Genomic DNA, 16,102 nt, shown 5'->3' on the forward strand with positions numbered 1-16,102 from the left:
CCGTGTGCTCCTGGGGTACTTGCCAGAGTTTGAATGAAAGTATGGACATCATGAAGAGTAGCAGAAACAGCCTTCAGTATAATCTTTAACAAGTCATCAGTTAATTTAATGTCATCAGAACATGTTCAAACTTGGACCATTCTATATATTTTTTTCACATTTTCTTCTTTTACTTTCAGGAACCTTTTAAGTAATTTCTTTGTTTTTACTACCAAGTTTGAAAACACCAAGCGCTTGGGTGAGAGGTACCATGGCCAGGTGGAAAATGATGTGTTGTAAGAAGAGCCAAATCGCAAGAGCTCTAGGGAGTGAAGAATGCAGAGAGCAGACATAGTGAGGGGAAGGGCCGTGTGACCCGCGCTCACGCACAAGTGAGCAGTGTCTACAGCGACTGTTCCAGGGACGAGATGCAAACCACAGCCGCACAGAGAGTCTGTGAACTGAAGGGCGGGGGAGATGATCTATGGCCAAGAAAGACCTGGACAACATCATCCGTTTCTGCAGGAATCATTTGTGCTGAAGCCATGCGCACTTTCTAGAGAGCTATTCGAAGAGGCAGGTGTTTAGATAATACATCGCTGCTTTGCGTTTCTGTAACACTTTCTGTCTGAGAGCTGCAGAATGCAATGCAAACATTAACTAATAAATTAAGCCTCATAGCACTTCTGCATGGTCAGTAGACATAATAGCTGTTTTTACAGTGCAGGAAAGGCAGCACCCTGCTCAAAGGTGCTGAAGTCATTTACCCAAAGTCGTGAAAGGGGAAAACGACAAACTCTTTCAAAACAGGGTGTCAGTTCTTCCCATGCTCGCATGATGTGCTTTTCCTCCCTTGGCAGGTCAGCAGCTTCGACAGCACGTCTCCTTCTGTGGGACGTGTGGCCGTGAGGGAGGGGGTGCCTTGTTTCCGGGGGTTCATTCCAGGAGACCCGTCTTTCATTTAACTGGGAGACGGTTTGACAATAATAAGCCTTTGATCAAAGCCTTCACTGCTTGCTCTCTGGTTTACCCAGGAATTAATTTGTTTGCTAATGCTGGTCTCTTTCCGGGTATGACAGTGGCCTTTGGCTCAGGAGTTATGTGTTCACGTTGCTTAATCTGATTTGTGTAAAGGACTTAAAATACTACGAGAATATCAAACAACCCCAACATGTCTGTGTAGGCATTGATGTAATTATTTGTTTTTCAGATATTTTAATATCTGAAAACTCATCAAGTTGTCTTTGAAAGTAGTGTGTGACATCTTGACGAAAGACAGCACCACGTCCTTGGGGGGCCCGACTGGCTGGGTGAGACGTCCCTGCGAGTGCACCTGCGCGCTGCTGCTGCTGTCCATCATCACAGCCTGTTGTTCTGTGTTGGTATCGCCTCTGTCCTCTTTCTCTGCGATAACCCACACGGTTTCTCCGGTGCAATAACATGTCAGAGGGAAACAACACGAGGAAATACTGTGCTGGCCAAAAAGTTCATTTAATTTATTCCATACAGTGACTCTAGGAGTGCCCATGTGTCTTTAACTTCATTCAAAACAATTTTGTTAGATTGCATTGTGACAGCTGTCATATCAGCATGCATTTTTAAAAAAAACATCAAAATTGGTGAATTTTTGTTCAGCCATTTTAATATTGAAGATGGAAGAAAATACACATGTTCAGCATGCTATGCTTTGTTATTTCAAGAAAGGTAAAAATGTAACTGAAATGCACAAAGAAAGATTTGTGTCATGTATGAGAAGGTGCTCAAAAATGGTTTGCCAAGTTTCTTGGTACTGTTGACATTTTAGCCAAATAATTCTCTGCTGGGGGGCTGTCGTATGCACTGGAAGATGTTTAGCAGCACCCCTGGCCTCTACCCACTGGAAGCCAATAGTAGGAGATGGCTGACACATTCACAATATCCAAATCAGTAAAGTTATTGGTGAAAATGGAAAATGTGTCCTTCACTTTATGGAAAAAATGTAACAGACTTTCTTGCCCACCCAATAAAAAGTCCTGGTGCTCCCAGTCCCTTTTGGAAAGAAAACGGTCACCGCTGTGACACAAAGTTGTTGTGAGTCTACCGCTGCACACGTGTTCAGACTTCTCAGAGAGCAACTTACCTGCAACTCACTCATGTCCTTAATTTCCACTGTTTTCTCTTCAGCATAGCAAGAAGTAGGAGCCTTTTTCTCATAAAGCAGGGCATCACTTACTTGTCACTGTTTAATATTCAGCCTCCTTCCATCTCCAGACCCTGTGCTGTGCCCGCATTAGCACTCAGAGTGGATAAGATTATTACTCATAATGCTAACAAATTACATTTGGCGCTTTGCATTCTCAACCTGCCCCTGCCCTGTTGTCTCCCTGGCCTTCCCAACACCCCAAATGCTGGCACTGACTGCAGGGGTAGGGGGTGGGGAGGTGACCTGGCCCTGAGGTGGCAGAGTGGGGACCAACCCCTCCTCCTGGTTTCCACGGGAGCTGGGAGCCCTGGGACTTGGTTGGAGGATGACCAGCACTGGGAACTCGGCATCGCATAGAAGTTCTGCCACAAGCCCCAGTCCTCTCACCAAGGAGTGGGTGCTTATCCACAGCAGGGACTGCCCTGTTTGGGGGGCGGGCAGTGAATGCCCATAGTTTAGGAGAAAGAAAACAAAACCATGCTCCGTGATTCTGATACAGCCTCTGGGAAACCAGTTAAAATCCTCTTCATAGGCTATGATGCTTTTTAAAAGGATTCTTTGTGTTAGCGTCAGGACAAAAGTCATCTTCGGGGTGGGGACTGTTTATGACTGGTGGGAGCAAACCGCTGGGGTCAAAGGGGAAACAAAGGACAGGGTCTGGGAGCAGCACCTGGCCCAGCAGCCACCAGAGCCCCCGCTACACGGGTCTGGCCAGTGTGGCCTCCACACTTGCCTCACCACTCTCTTGTGTGTGGAGGTGGACACACTTAAAAAAGAACTAAAAATCTGGTGACAGAAGAGAAACCATCCTGAAATGGTCTGGAGTGGGAAGGAGGTGATTTCTTGGCGCTGGGCTCTGTGGTCTGGCCTTTGGAGTCTGGGTCCTCCTCCCTCCCTCCCTCCCTCCGAGGCTCAGGCGTCTCACTTGAAGAATGAGCGCAGCGTCCGCTGAACGATCATCCCTGCTGCTCACACTCTTGTTATTTTAAGATTTTTAGGGGGGAAATACGCTCTTTTCTTTAGGAGTTTGTATTGTAACCCTTGAAGTAGCCATAACAAAAACCAGAGTGTGTGAAATCATTCCTTCTGAGCTTCCAGAGAATTTGTGTTTTGTGACAGAAAAGCAAATTCTTTCTTAATCATTTGAGCCCCTGCTAGACTAAAAATTGGCAGGCTTGAATGGCTTTTGTGACAACAGGAAATTTTATGGCTACAAATTTATTTAGGGTTGTTGCTTGAAACTGTCAACAAGATGAAAAACCAACCTATGAAATGGGAGAAAATATTTGCAAATCACATATCTGGTCAGGGGTTAATACTCAAAATATATAAAGAACTCATACAATTCAACAGCCAAAAAACAAACAATCCAGTTAAAAAGGGAGCAAATAAAATCTTTTTTTAAAAAAGCCCTGGCTGGTGTGGGTCAGTAGATTGAGTGCTGGCCTGAAAACCTAAGGGTCGCTGGTTTGATTCCCACTCAGGGCACATGCCTGGGTTGCAGGCCAGGTCCCCAGTAGGGGGTGCATGAAAGGCAACCACACACTGATGTCTCTCTCCCTCTCTTTCTCCCTCTCTTCCCCTTTCTCTAAAAATAAATAAATAAAATCTTTTAAAAATGGGGGTGGGGCAAAGGAAATGAATAGACATTTTTTCCCCAAGAAGACATAAAAATGGCCTATATATATAACCATATGTGTGTGTATATATATACACACACATGCATCAATTTTTATACATCACTCCTATATATCCTATATATCACTCTTTTTTAAAAATAATCTTCATAAACACATTTTCAATGAGTTAAAATATATATGACATGAAGTTTGCCATTCTAGTCATATCTAAGTGCACAATTCATTGGCAGTAAGTACATTCACGACGTTGTGTGGCCATCACGTCAATTTCAGCTAAGTTTTTCCCTCTGATGAATGTGGCCAGGGGGACTGGCGGTAATGCTGTGGAATGCAGATGGAAAGTGATCCATTACAAGCCAAGACGCCTGCTGCACCTTCTCATGCCCCGTGGTAGCCTCTGACACACACCATTCACACAACAGCACAGCTTTTGTTACCACTGTGGCTCAGCAGCACAGAGCTGCTGGTTGATGTTGCCAAGTAGACGATCCCAAACCCTTTGGCTCCAGGGTGACCAGTTATGGCCATCTTGAGGCCTCTTCCCAGCCCCCGTTAGTTGTTTCGTAAATAATGCCTTAGTGCAAAGTTATGAAGTTGAATAAATTCCTCCTGTGAATCAACTCCTACTAAATGAAATCATCTCCAGCGTTAACTCCAATAAAAACCGCAACTGTCTTGGTAATTAAGAAATTATTTACTCTATTTGCCAATGTGTTTTCTGCAACTGCATTGGAGACACATTCTAAGAAGAAAACCTTTTTCTGGCCCCACTCTTGTCACAATTCTAATGTCGCTGACTTTGCAAAGGGGCCCCATCCTCCGTGTCCCCAGGCCAGGGAGAAGTCGTCTCTACTGCAAACAGCAGGACATGGAGCATCACTATCAATGATAGTCACGCAACTGATTCTGCTGTTGGGAAGATTTGGATTTTAAAAGCTAAGTAGTTTGGATCTTTGCAGTTGATAACATCCTGTAGATGAGCTGTTGTTCACACTTCTTGACCACATTAGGCAAGTTACCTCCCAAGTAAATAGATTTTAGGATCCATCCATTTTCATACAAGTATTTTAAACAGAAATTGGGACTGGTGTGCGGGTGGGGAAGACTGTCTCAGAGAACCCCGATTCAATGAAGTTTAAACAATGGGAGGGAGGAAGCAAAGAATTACACCAAAAGGAAGGAAAGTTTTCAGCAGTTGTGCCGACTTAACCAAAGCAGGTAAGTGAGAGTGGACGGTCAGCTGTGTGATCTCCGTGATGTGATCAGCAGCCTGGGGAGGCGTGAGTCCTCAGTGTGGGATGAACTCCAGCCCCGACCGCAGAGAGGTGCTAGGAGAGGGGACAGTGCCTGCAGGTTGTGAGTCGAATTCTGGCCTCTGCATTGTTCCAGGTTGATAACTGTCCTGTGCCGCTGAACTGAGAGAGAGTTCTAATCTAAGGACTAGACAGAGTCCTTGCCCTGGGGAAGCACCCACTTCCTGCCATTCAGAAACAGTGGTTCCACTCTCTCCTTAGAGCTCACTGTTGTCCGACAGCATCATCTCCCTGCATGCTCTTCCATTTCCTTTTCTGCTGAGAATCAGCTGTAGAGTGGGACTGGCAATTTCAGGGAGCTTTGAAATGAAATCTGTCATGTCTCTTTACTCTGATTTGCCTTCACGTGGTGAGTGGCTAGCATACAAAATCACAGAGGACTTAAGTCACAGATGAACTTGACTTCTGGTGCTGCTTTCTCCCCAAATTGCTTGTCTTCTCCTTTCTAGATTCTTGCCCAGGAAAGTACAGAATTATAACTTGATGAGTTTATAACCATGGCAACCTCTATACATTATCTTTTGAAGGTTCTAGACTGCATAGGTTTACATGTCCATGAAGCCGGTGCTGGGTGAGTAGTTACCTGAACAAGAGCAGGGGCCTATTAGAAGGGAGGTGGTGGAGACAATTCCCATTTGACACTGCCCACCTCGCTGTGCATGAGGAATCAGCCTCCCCAAGATGTCATCTGTATAGTTGCTGCAAACCCTATATTCAAACCCAGCTCAATCTGTAAAACCAGTACACTTGCACAGTGCCGCTCCCATCCTAGTACTGACAGAAGCCCGTGACTGGGGGTTGCTTTCTGGCCCCGAATCTTGTGTTCCGGCGTGTTGTCCCTAACCAAAATCTGTGCCCCTGCATCTTCCCCAGGAAGTCGTTGGAATGCTGTACGAACACAGACACTTCCTAATGGTTTCTGGGGAGAATCATTTAGCGTGGGTTTTTAATTCAATTTGTTATCGCCGCTCGTATCGCCAGGAGGCATGCATAAAAAGAAGACAGATTCAAATATCACATTAGGGAAGGTGCGGTAAGCCCCACTAAAGGGGAGCCGGGTACCAACTGTTTGAATTGCTGGGTCTCGTTTTTGAAACATGGTCACTTTTTAAATGCCTGGGCCTTAAATCTGGAGACTCTGCTTCCCCTTCTCTGTGCTCACAGGTTTCCCGGGGCGCTGCTGTAGGGATGTATTTCTGAGAACGACTCGGGTGTCAGGAAGTCAGTGATGAATGAGCAGACATTACTCGGGCAATGTGGTTTTCAGACAGGGACTGCATGAGAATACATTTTCGGGTGCTTCTGTTAGTGTTTAACTTGGAGACTGTGTATACAGTAAATCAGGAGGGCCAGTAATACAGTGCACAGGGGCATGTTTTATATACGGTCCTGACAGCGTACCATGGCTGTCTCGCCGAGAGGGGCATGGATTTATGGTTCCATTCTCGCAGGTGGTGGCAGCTAATACGTTGTAGCTCTCTGTCTGTACCTGGGAGTATTTATTTTTTGGTTCATCCTGAGGTAAAGGGAAAGTGTAAGGCAAACTTTGGACTTTTTGACATAAGAAATGCAACCTGTGCTGTGATTGCATAGCTTTTAAAAGACGGAGAAGTGGTTGAGATACAACACACTTGTCAACAGATCTTTCCAAGGCTCGCTTTTGTGGTGGCAAAGTCACACAGGGAAGGCAGGACCTTTGACCCCCCAGTGGTCCTCTCGTTGCGTCTGTGCGGCAGGGATGATGTAACCGACAAGAAGAGCAGGCGCAGTGCCTAGAGCCCACGACCCTTCCAGGGACCCACAGAAACGTTTTCATTTTAATTTCTCTTACAATTAGAAGATAAAAATGAATATAATAGTAATGAATACAGGGGTGTGGCAAAACTAGGTTTACAGTTGTGAGTATGCAAAAACAGTTATTATTATTATTTATTAATCATTATATTATTTTTCCGTATGGACAACTGTAAACCTACCTTTGCCCACCCCTGTACATAATGATGGACCCAGCATAGGTTATACTTATTTTTACACTAATGAAGTTATCAAATAAATTTAATGTAATTTTTAAATGAGGGAAGGAGCCCACAAAAAAACTAGATGTGCAAGTCCATGAAAGTCACAATGTGTCCCTATGGGGGAGGTAACACTAGGCTTAAACTCCAACTTCTTCTGTGTCCCTAGGCGGGCACCAGAGACTGCCCGTGGCATCGAGTGGTGAGGGTGAGCTGTTCCTGGTCTAGAGCAGCCTCCAAAGAGCCTGCGGGAGAGACTGGGGCTGTGTGCGAACCAGGGCCGTAGCCCCTGACTTTGATTCCATTGTGCCCCACCTTAGCCATCCTGATAAGCTTTCAAATCATCCTTCTGAGCATCTCTCCAGCTTAGCAGTTTCCTAGGGCACTGGGGACAAACTGAGGAGCTTACACAATCAAAATTTGTTTTCTAATTGTTTGTGGGGCAAGAGGTTTGAATCAAGGTGGGGGCGGGTTTGGCTCCTTTCAGAGCTGTGGGGAGCAATCTGGTCCACCTCTGTCTCCCAGCTGCTGGTGGTTGGCGGCAGGCTCTGTGCCAATCTTCAGTGGCACCTCTCTGACCTCTGCCTGTGTCTTCACGTGATGTTCTCTCTGTGAGCACATCTGTGTCAAAATTTCTCCTTTTGAGATTGTTACCTACAAGGAGTTCTCATAAGACTTTCAGCTGATTTCTCAAAAGAGACCTTACAGGCAAGAAGGAGTTGGAAAGAAGTATTCCAAGTCATGAAAGGCAAGGACCTACATCCAAGATTGCTCTATCCAGCAAAGCTTTCATTTAGAATGGATGGGCAGATAAAATGCTTCCCAGATAAGGTCAAGTTAAAGGAGTTCATCATCACCAAGCTCTTATTATATGAAATGTTAAAGGGACTTATCTAAGGAAAAGGAGATGATTAAAACTATGAACAGTAAAATGACAACAAACAACTGAACCTAAAACAAAAACAAAAAGTAAGCAAACAACTAAAACAGGAACAGAATCACAGAACTAGAGATCAGATGCAGGGTTATCAGCAGGGTGGAGTAGGGAGAATGGGGGGAAAGGTACAGGGAATAAGAAGCATAAATGGTAAGCACAAAATAGACAGGGGGAGGTTAATTATAGTATAGGACATGGAGAAGCCAAAGAACTTACGTGTACGACCCATGGACATGAACTAAGGAATGGGGGAATGCTGGTAGGGGAAAGGGCAGTACAGGTGGAGGGGAATAAAGGGGAGAGAAAAATGGGACAACTGTAATAGCATAATCAATAAAATATACTTTAAAAAAATTCTCCTTTTTATATGGATACCAGTTATTCAATTAGGGGCCCCTCCAATAAGTCCTCATCTTAACTAATTATATCTTCAAGGACCTGTTGCCAAATAATATCACTTCTGAGGTACTGGGAGTGGGGATTTCAACATATGAATGGCGGGGGAGGGGAACAAGTCAGTCCCCACACAGCAGTTCCCACTAAACCTGTGCTCTAAGTGTGGGCCTTGAGTGAGAGCCGCTTCTGCCTGAAGTTCTAGAACGCAGCTCAGCATGAGCCACCTGCACACCCCTCACCTGACATCTCCCCAACTTCCCTGGCCAGGTCGGTGTGCGTGCTCTCCCTCCCACCAGTGTGGCAGGGGTTCTTGTGCCCAGTGCTAGCTGGGGGTTACAGAGGCCAGCAAGGAGGGGTCTTCATCTTGTGCCTTCACAAACCCCAAAGCCTGCTCTCCAGCAAGAAGAAAAAAAGTAAAGAGTGGGCCGAGGCCCTACTGGTGGGGCTCAGTGGGGTGGGTGTCATCACTGCAAAGCAAAATGTTGCCGGTTCAATCCCGGTCAGGGCACACGCCTGGGTTGTGGGTTTGGTCCCCAGTCGGAGCATGTACAAGAGGTAACTGATCAATGTTTCTCTCTTACATCGATGTTTCTCTCCCTTTCTTTCTCCCTTCCTTCTCTTCTCTCTAAAAATAAACAAAATCTTAAAAAGAAAAAAACAGAGTGGGCTGAGGAGATGAAGTGAGACAGAAGGTCAGCAGACATGAGAACAGCGAGGAGGGGGAGGAGGGGGCGTAGACAGGTAGGATCAGAGCCAGAGGGCCCTGTCTGATGGTTTCTCTGTCAATTACACGCAACCCTTCATTAGCAAGATGGAGGACGCCTTGCAGGCCAGGGTCAGGAGCATGGATGCAGAGTCTAAAATGCAGGTGTGGGCGTGGGGAGGTAGCGGGGTGTTTGCAGAGCTGGCATAGAGCCCAGGATGCGTGGGAAGTGCTGAACAGTTCAGCAAAGCATCTGTGGGCATTAGCCCGCTTACTTAATCAGCAATGTAAGCCGCCAAGGCTCAAGTCATCTTTGTACAAATGTCACAATGTACAGGAGTGGGCGGTGGAAAAAGAATAGACTTGGAAGTTACACAGAACTGGGTTTCAGTTCCAACGTTCTGAGTCCACTTGACTTTAGGCAAGTCACTATGTTTCTAGTCCCAAGTTCCAATGACTTTGAAATGGGAATAAGAATAATAACACGTACTCCATAATAGGCATTATTATTATTATTATTGTAATACACCATATGTAATTACATGAAGTGCCTCATGGAGTCCTGGCGTGTGGGAGGTGGTGAATAAAGGGCCGGTAGTAATGGTGACGACAGAGTCTTGTACTGGCCAAATGCCAGCCTCGTTCACACAGGTCAGGGGCATGAAGTTGAAACCGGGGCTTAAACCTTCAGTTGTTCTGAGCTTAAAATGCATGCACAGAGTCTCAGGTATTGCCCCTGGATTATAATTCTTATAAAAACAAGTGGACATAGGTAAAAGGGGCCAGGGTTGCACTGGAAATGTTACCCTCTACTACTATTGGTGGTGTAGCTAAAAATGCCAGTCAGTTTCCTGGCATTTTTTACAAAATTTGTTATTTATTGATTTTAGAGAGGGGGCGGGGAGAGAGAGACAGAGACAGAGAGACAGAGAAACATCAGTTTGTTCTTCCTCCTGCTTATGCATCCATTGGTTGATTCTTGTATGTGACCTGACTGGGGATCGAACCCACAAACTCGGCCTATCAAGACAATGCTACAACTAAGTACCTGACCAGGGCCTAGTTTCCTGGCATTTGACCTCTGCTCTGATCTGTGAGTGGGAAAGTAATGATAATAATAAACACTTATATGGTGCTTCCCATGTGCCAAGTCCTGTTACTTATATTTATGTATGTTAGTTACTTTTTGTAATCCCCACAAAGTAGAGATTGGAGTGAGTGCTATTATAATATCCCCATTTCTACAAATGAGAACAGCTACAGTGCAGGAACACAAGGGGCAAGTTCTTGTCCCAGAGTACTTGCCCGTCACCACTATGTTCTTCTGCCTCATGTCCTGGATTCCCTCTACACTGTGACTCTCCCGAAGTGGGGTGCGTGTGTGTGTTGGGGTATAAGCAGGCACCCAACCCTCACCTCCCACCTGCAAAAGCAGGAGTGAGTCCTTTCATTTCAGTTGTTCTCTCTGATTTTTCTGCAGAACATCTTGTCCCTTAAAAAGGGATACAGGAAATGAATAGAGAGGGGTTTCAAAACAAAATTGAGACTAAGTCCGCTCTCATCTTATGCGTGTCTGGTAGATAAACCTTCCCAGCGATAAGCTCTTTGGTGCTTGACCTCTTTCTCTGGAATATTGAGGCACACCATAGATGACAGTGGTGCCCCTCACTTCACGACCTGTGCCCTGGCCACCTGCTCAAGTGTCTCCCTTCCTGCTCCTGTGTTACATCAACTCTGTGGACTAGTATGTGGCCATTGAAAATTGGTAACTCATAAATTAAAATGTGTGACAATGTGGAAAATTATTTACAATGCAATGTTCCGTGACAAGGTTGCACACGAGATGCACATGTGTGTAAAATCTGGATGCATAAGGACAAGGCTCTGAAAGACTTGGCAAAGGAAACTTGTTTCCAAAATCACACACTTCTTTAAGTCTTGCAGTTACTTTTAAAAAATGGAAATAAAATGAGATGTTTACCTGTGCCATCAATTGTAAACATAATACACACACATAGACTCAGTTTTTTGGACCTGGGACTGCCTCTGAGATTGATAAAAATACCTATTAAAATGACAGAGATTTTACTGGATGTTGGGAAACATATTATAGGATAAGTAATGTGCTTTTCTCATCCTGTTTGAAATTCCTAAGTGGTTGGAGATCTTGAGAGTAGGGAGGAGAAGAAGATGGAGAGATGATCTTTCTCTTTAAAATGTTATCTCGCACTAGGTGCCGAGAATAAATGGGAAGCCTCCAATCCTTTGAGGAAGGAAACAGCACATAAATAACAAATTAAATATGGACTAAATGAAATGTTACTTAAGCAATCTCACTAGGCACATTTTTCAATGAAATCTATTAGGTATTTTTTAGTTCTTCATTTTCTCCACTAACTTAAAAGTCTTACTTGCCCTTGTTGCTCCGCTCTGCCTCTGCTGTACTCACTGAGTCATTTGTTGTCAGCTTTGGGCACTTCAGGTTTGCTGGAGTGACATGAATTTTTTATAACTCTGCTCTGCTTATTAAGACATCCTTTTAGATACTGCACATAAAAGGTGTTCTTTCGAAAAAGCGCGGTGCCATTGTGCATCTGCAGTTCGTGTGCTCAGTTGGTCCGAGTCAGCTCCCATTTCAGTACCTCCTTAGTGTGATGCATCAAAGGACTTAGAGAAATTAATCAGCCTCATTCCAGAACAGAGCCTTCATTCCACAGGATGTGTGGGTCATTAACAAAAGCTCATTTTCCCCCATTTCAAAATTGTTATAACAAAGAAATAAAAATGAATATGACTTGGAGTAAGTGCAGTCCAAGACTAATTACCATTCAAGGTAAACCCTTAGGTTAGAACTAGACATATTGTTTTCCGATCCTTGGAGGTCAAATCCATACATATTCTGGCTCATTCTGTTGCCACAGTCCCTGGACCATGTGATGTTTCCTCATACTCCTTAAATACTTTGATATTAAGATGATCCTTTGAGAAATCAGTATAAATGATGTGGAAAGCAACAAACTCGGAGCAAACAAACTTGCTGAGAGGTCCAGAATGAACCCATTGTTCTGGAGTAAAAAGATTCTAGAATATTATGGCCAAAGAATAGGCCCCAGTGAAGGAGAAGAGAAAGACTCCAAGTTTGGAAATGTGTTGAAGTTGCCATAATTGTGACGGTTGGTGTGGCAGAGACTAGACTTCTTGCTAGCTGCCACGTGCTGCTGCTCTAGTGTTCCAGGCATGGCCTTTGGGGGAGTGTGGGTATCAGTCTCAGCATCACCTTCAGGCTTGTTACAAATGCAGATAGACCATGAGTGGATTTTTGTCTGTTTTTGTACTTGCATTCACCTAGTGTCTTAACAGTGTCCAGCACACGTAATTGCTGGGTGAATTAATTTCTTGAGCTCAGTCCAAATTATTGAATTAAAATCTCTGCAGGCAGGTCCCAAGCATCTGCATTTTAACAATAGGATCCCCAGGTGGTTCTTAGACACAGTTAACTGTGAGAACCATTGTTCTACTGGGCATGATGCTGACCAATACACTTAGGCTTGAATGGTTCCTTTGAATACATCACAAAATCCAGAAGCCTAAAGATTAAGGAACAGCCATACCTTGGTTTCTACGATGGCAACAATGACTATTCCCTGACATTGTATAAAACATTTACACCTATTATCTCTAGGTCTTAGGTTAGGCAGTTATTCTTACTCCCATTTTATAGGTGGAGAAATGTGGACATATGCAAATAATTAACAAAATAGGAATTAAAACCTACCCTAGCAGACAAAGGTTAGGAGATACTTTTAGCTCCTTGGGCAAAGGTACAGCATAAATCCCAGCATTATTATTCTCAACACTTTCCCATAATCACTTCATTCTCTTTTATAAGACTTCAGGTTTAATTGGGGGTTCCAATAAGAGATTTTATGTGTTGAATGGATTTAGGTTTAATAATCAGTCTGAAATGCAGAGTCAGAAGGCCAGCTGACTTCTAATGAAGATGCACTTGGGAGATTAGATTTTTAAGAAGATATTACAAGTTTATACTATAGAAGTAGGCATGCAGAAATAGTAAGGCTTCCGGTTAAGATGGCGGCAGACATGGCTCACCTCTTCACACAACTACATCAAAACTACAACTAAAATATAGACCAACCATCACTCAGGGACATCATAAATTGAGCTGAATGGAAGTCTAACAACAATGGAATTAAAGAAGCCCTATCTATCCAGACTGGTAGGAGGGGCACAGACATGGAATGAGCCGGTCTAACACCCACATAGATAAAAAATCAGGAGGGATATCTTGGGAGTGAGGAGTCTCAGCCCCACAACAGTCCACCCAGTCCAGGATTCCAGTGCCAGGAAGATAAGTCCTCACAAATTCTGGTGGCAAAAACCAGCAGGGATTGAGTCAATGGAAGAAACTTCTGGATCCCTAAGCAGATCCTCTTTAAGAACCCGCACATGAATTCACCTACACAGAATCACTTCCTCTGAGGTCCAGCACTGGGGTAGCTGCTTGAAAGTCACCAGGAGTATACAGGAAGAAACTGAAGTGTCTGGAATCAAGGTGAGCAAAGGCCATTGTCCCTTTTCTAAACCCTCCCCTCACAGAGCCAGTAAGCTGGTACCATATCTGAGACTCCATCCACTTGGCTAACACTGTTTGACATGCCTTGGAGATCCCTAGAGCTTCTGCCCCACCCAACTTACTGGTCTACCAAAGATGCTTTTTTTCATATAAATGACAAGTCTTGGCTCTTAAATCCTTTAAAACAAGCAACAGCTGGCTTCATTGTGTTCTATGGAAGCCAGATTAAATTCACAGCTCCACTTTGCCAGGGAATCTTCAAGCCCAGCACAAGTAGCAGCCATCTCAGATTGCTTTACAGTTCAGGCAGGATGCCCTGGGCAAAACAAGGGTGGGGGCTGATCTTGGCCTACAACACCCAGGGAAACCCCAGGGCCAGCACAAACAGTGGACAGCTACAGACCACATTGGAGCACAGCTGATCATCCTGCTCCTGCACAGCTGATCCTCCATGCAGGGCAGGTTGGTGGTCAGTGGTCACAGCCAGTACTTGCAGCTGGCTGGTCTGGGTAAATCCCTCCCATTGATCTTCCAACAGCAACCAAATCTCAACTACAAGTGGAGGGTGTATTCAGCCCACACAAAGGGCTTACCTCAAATGCCCAGCTTAGATGATAGAGGAGGCTATGCCACTGGACCCACACAGGACACCTACAACATTTGGCTACACTACCAAGACACAGAGTCAAAGCAGCTCTACCTAATGCATAGACACAAACACAGGGAGGCTGCCAAAATGAGGAGACAATGAAACATGGCCCAAATGAAAGAACAGATCAAAACTCCAGAAAAGGAGCTAAATTAAATGGAGATAAGCAATCTATCAGTTGCAGAGCTCAAAACACTGATTGTAAGGATGCTCAAGAAACTTAGTGAGGACCTCAGCAGCATAAAAAAGACCCAATCAAAAATGAAGGATACACTAATTGAAATAAAAAACAATTAACAGGGAAACAACAGTAGAGTAGATGAAGCCAAGAATCAAATCAATGATTTGGAACGTATAGAAACAAAAAGCCATACAGAACATGAAGAAAAAGACTCCAAAAAAATGAGAGTAGTATAAACAGCCTCTGGGACACTTCAAGAGGTCCAACATTCACATCATAGGGGCCCCAGAAGAAGAAGAGAAAGAACAAGAAATTGGAAGTCCATCTGAAAAAATAGTGAAAGAAAACTTCCCTAATTTGGTGAAAGAAATAGACATGTAAGTCCAGGAAGCACAGAGAATGCCAATTATGATGCATGCAAAGAGGCCCACTCCAAGACACCATAATTAAAAGGCCAAAGATTAAAGATAAAGAGAGACTCTTAAAAGCAGCAAGAGAAAAGAAGTTAGTTACCAGAGAATGGGTGAAGAGGTGAGGAGATTAAGAAGTACAAGTGCAAGTGATTAAGAAGTGCAGGCCATGACCCCCCACAACCGCACATTGATGTTTCTCTCTCTCTCTCTTTCTCCCTCCCTTCCCTCTCTAAAAATAAATAAATAAAATAAAATAAAGTTTACTTTGTAGTCTTTAAAAAAAAAAGAAGAAGAAGTACAAGTAGGTAGTTACAGAATAGCCATTGAGATGTAAAGTACAGTGTAGAAAATGAAGTAGCCAAAGAACTTACACGCATGACCCATGGACATGAACAATGGTGTGGGGATTGCCAGAGGGAGTGGGGGACACTGGGTGGATGGGGGCAAATGGGGAAAAATCAGGGCAACTGTAATAGCATAATCAATAAAATATAATTAAAAACATAAGAAGTAGACATGTAAATATTTAGCAGAAAAAATAGGGAAGGTGTCTGACTATACTAAAACTTCGGGTACTGACAGACATGTGCATTCCAACACCTACTATAAGAATAATGTAGCTTGTGAGAGAAGTTTAAAATGTGGATCAGCCAGCAGAATTTTTAGGAAGGATCCTGTGGGGATAGCAATGGGAAGCTTGGTCAGTTTCTCCCATTAGTCACTGCTGGGGGCCCCAGGGAACCAGGCACACCTTCTTTGACCTTGGCTCTCCCTCTGGACTCCTCGCCCCACTTTGGTCTTCCTCCTGCATGCCACACCCTCCCAAAGAGGGAACACAGACTTTCCAGCTCCCTAACTGCACCCCTTCTTTGCTGTCTCCAAAATGTGCATTTGCTTACTTCTTTTGAAATACTTAATGAATTTTTCAACTGGGCACCAGAAGGAAATGGGATTAACAAAAAGAACAAGAAATGAGGAAATTAAATATTATGGGAAATCTCATACTTATAGCTATATCAGAGCAATTTCCGCCAGGAAGTTTATGACATATCGCTGGCTAGGCAATTTCTTATATTCCCAGCACTCTTGGGAATATTTTA

The sequence above is a fragment of the Phyllostomus hastatus genome, unplaced genomic scaffold, assembly GCF_019186645.2.
Source record: "Phyllostomus hastatus isolate PE091 unplaced genomic scaffold, TTU_PhHast_1.1 phas_scaffold_501, whole genome shotgun sequence".
In the NCBI taxonomy this organism is placed as follows: Eukaryota; Metazoa; Chordata; class Mammalia; order Chiroptera; family Phyllostomidae; genus Phyllostomus; species Phyllostomus hastatus.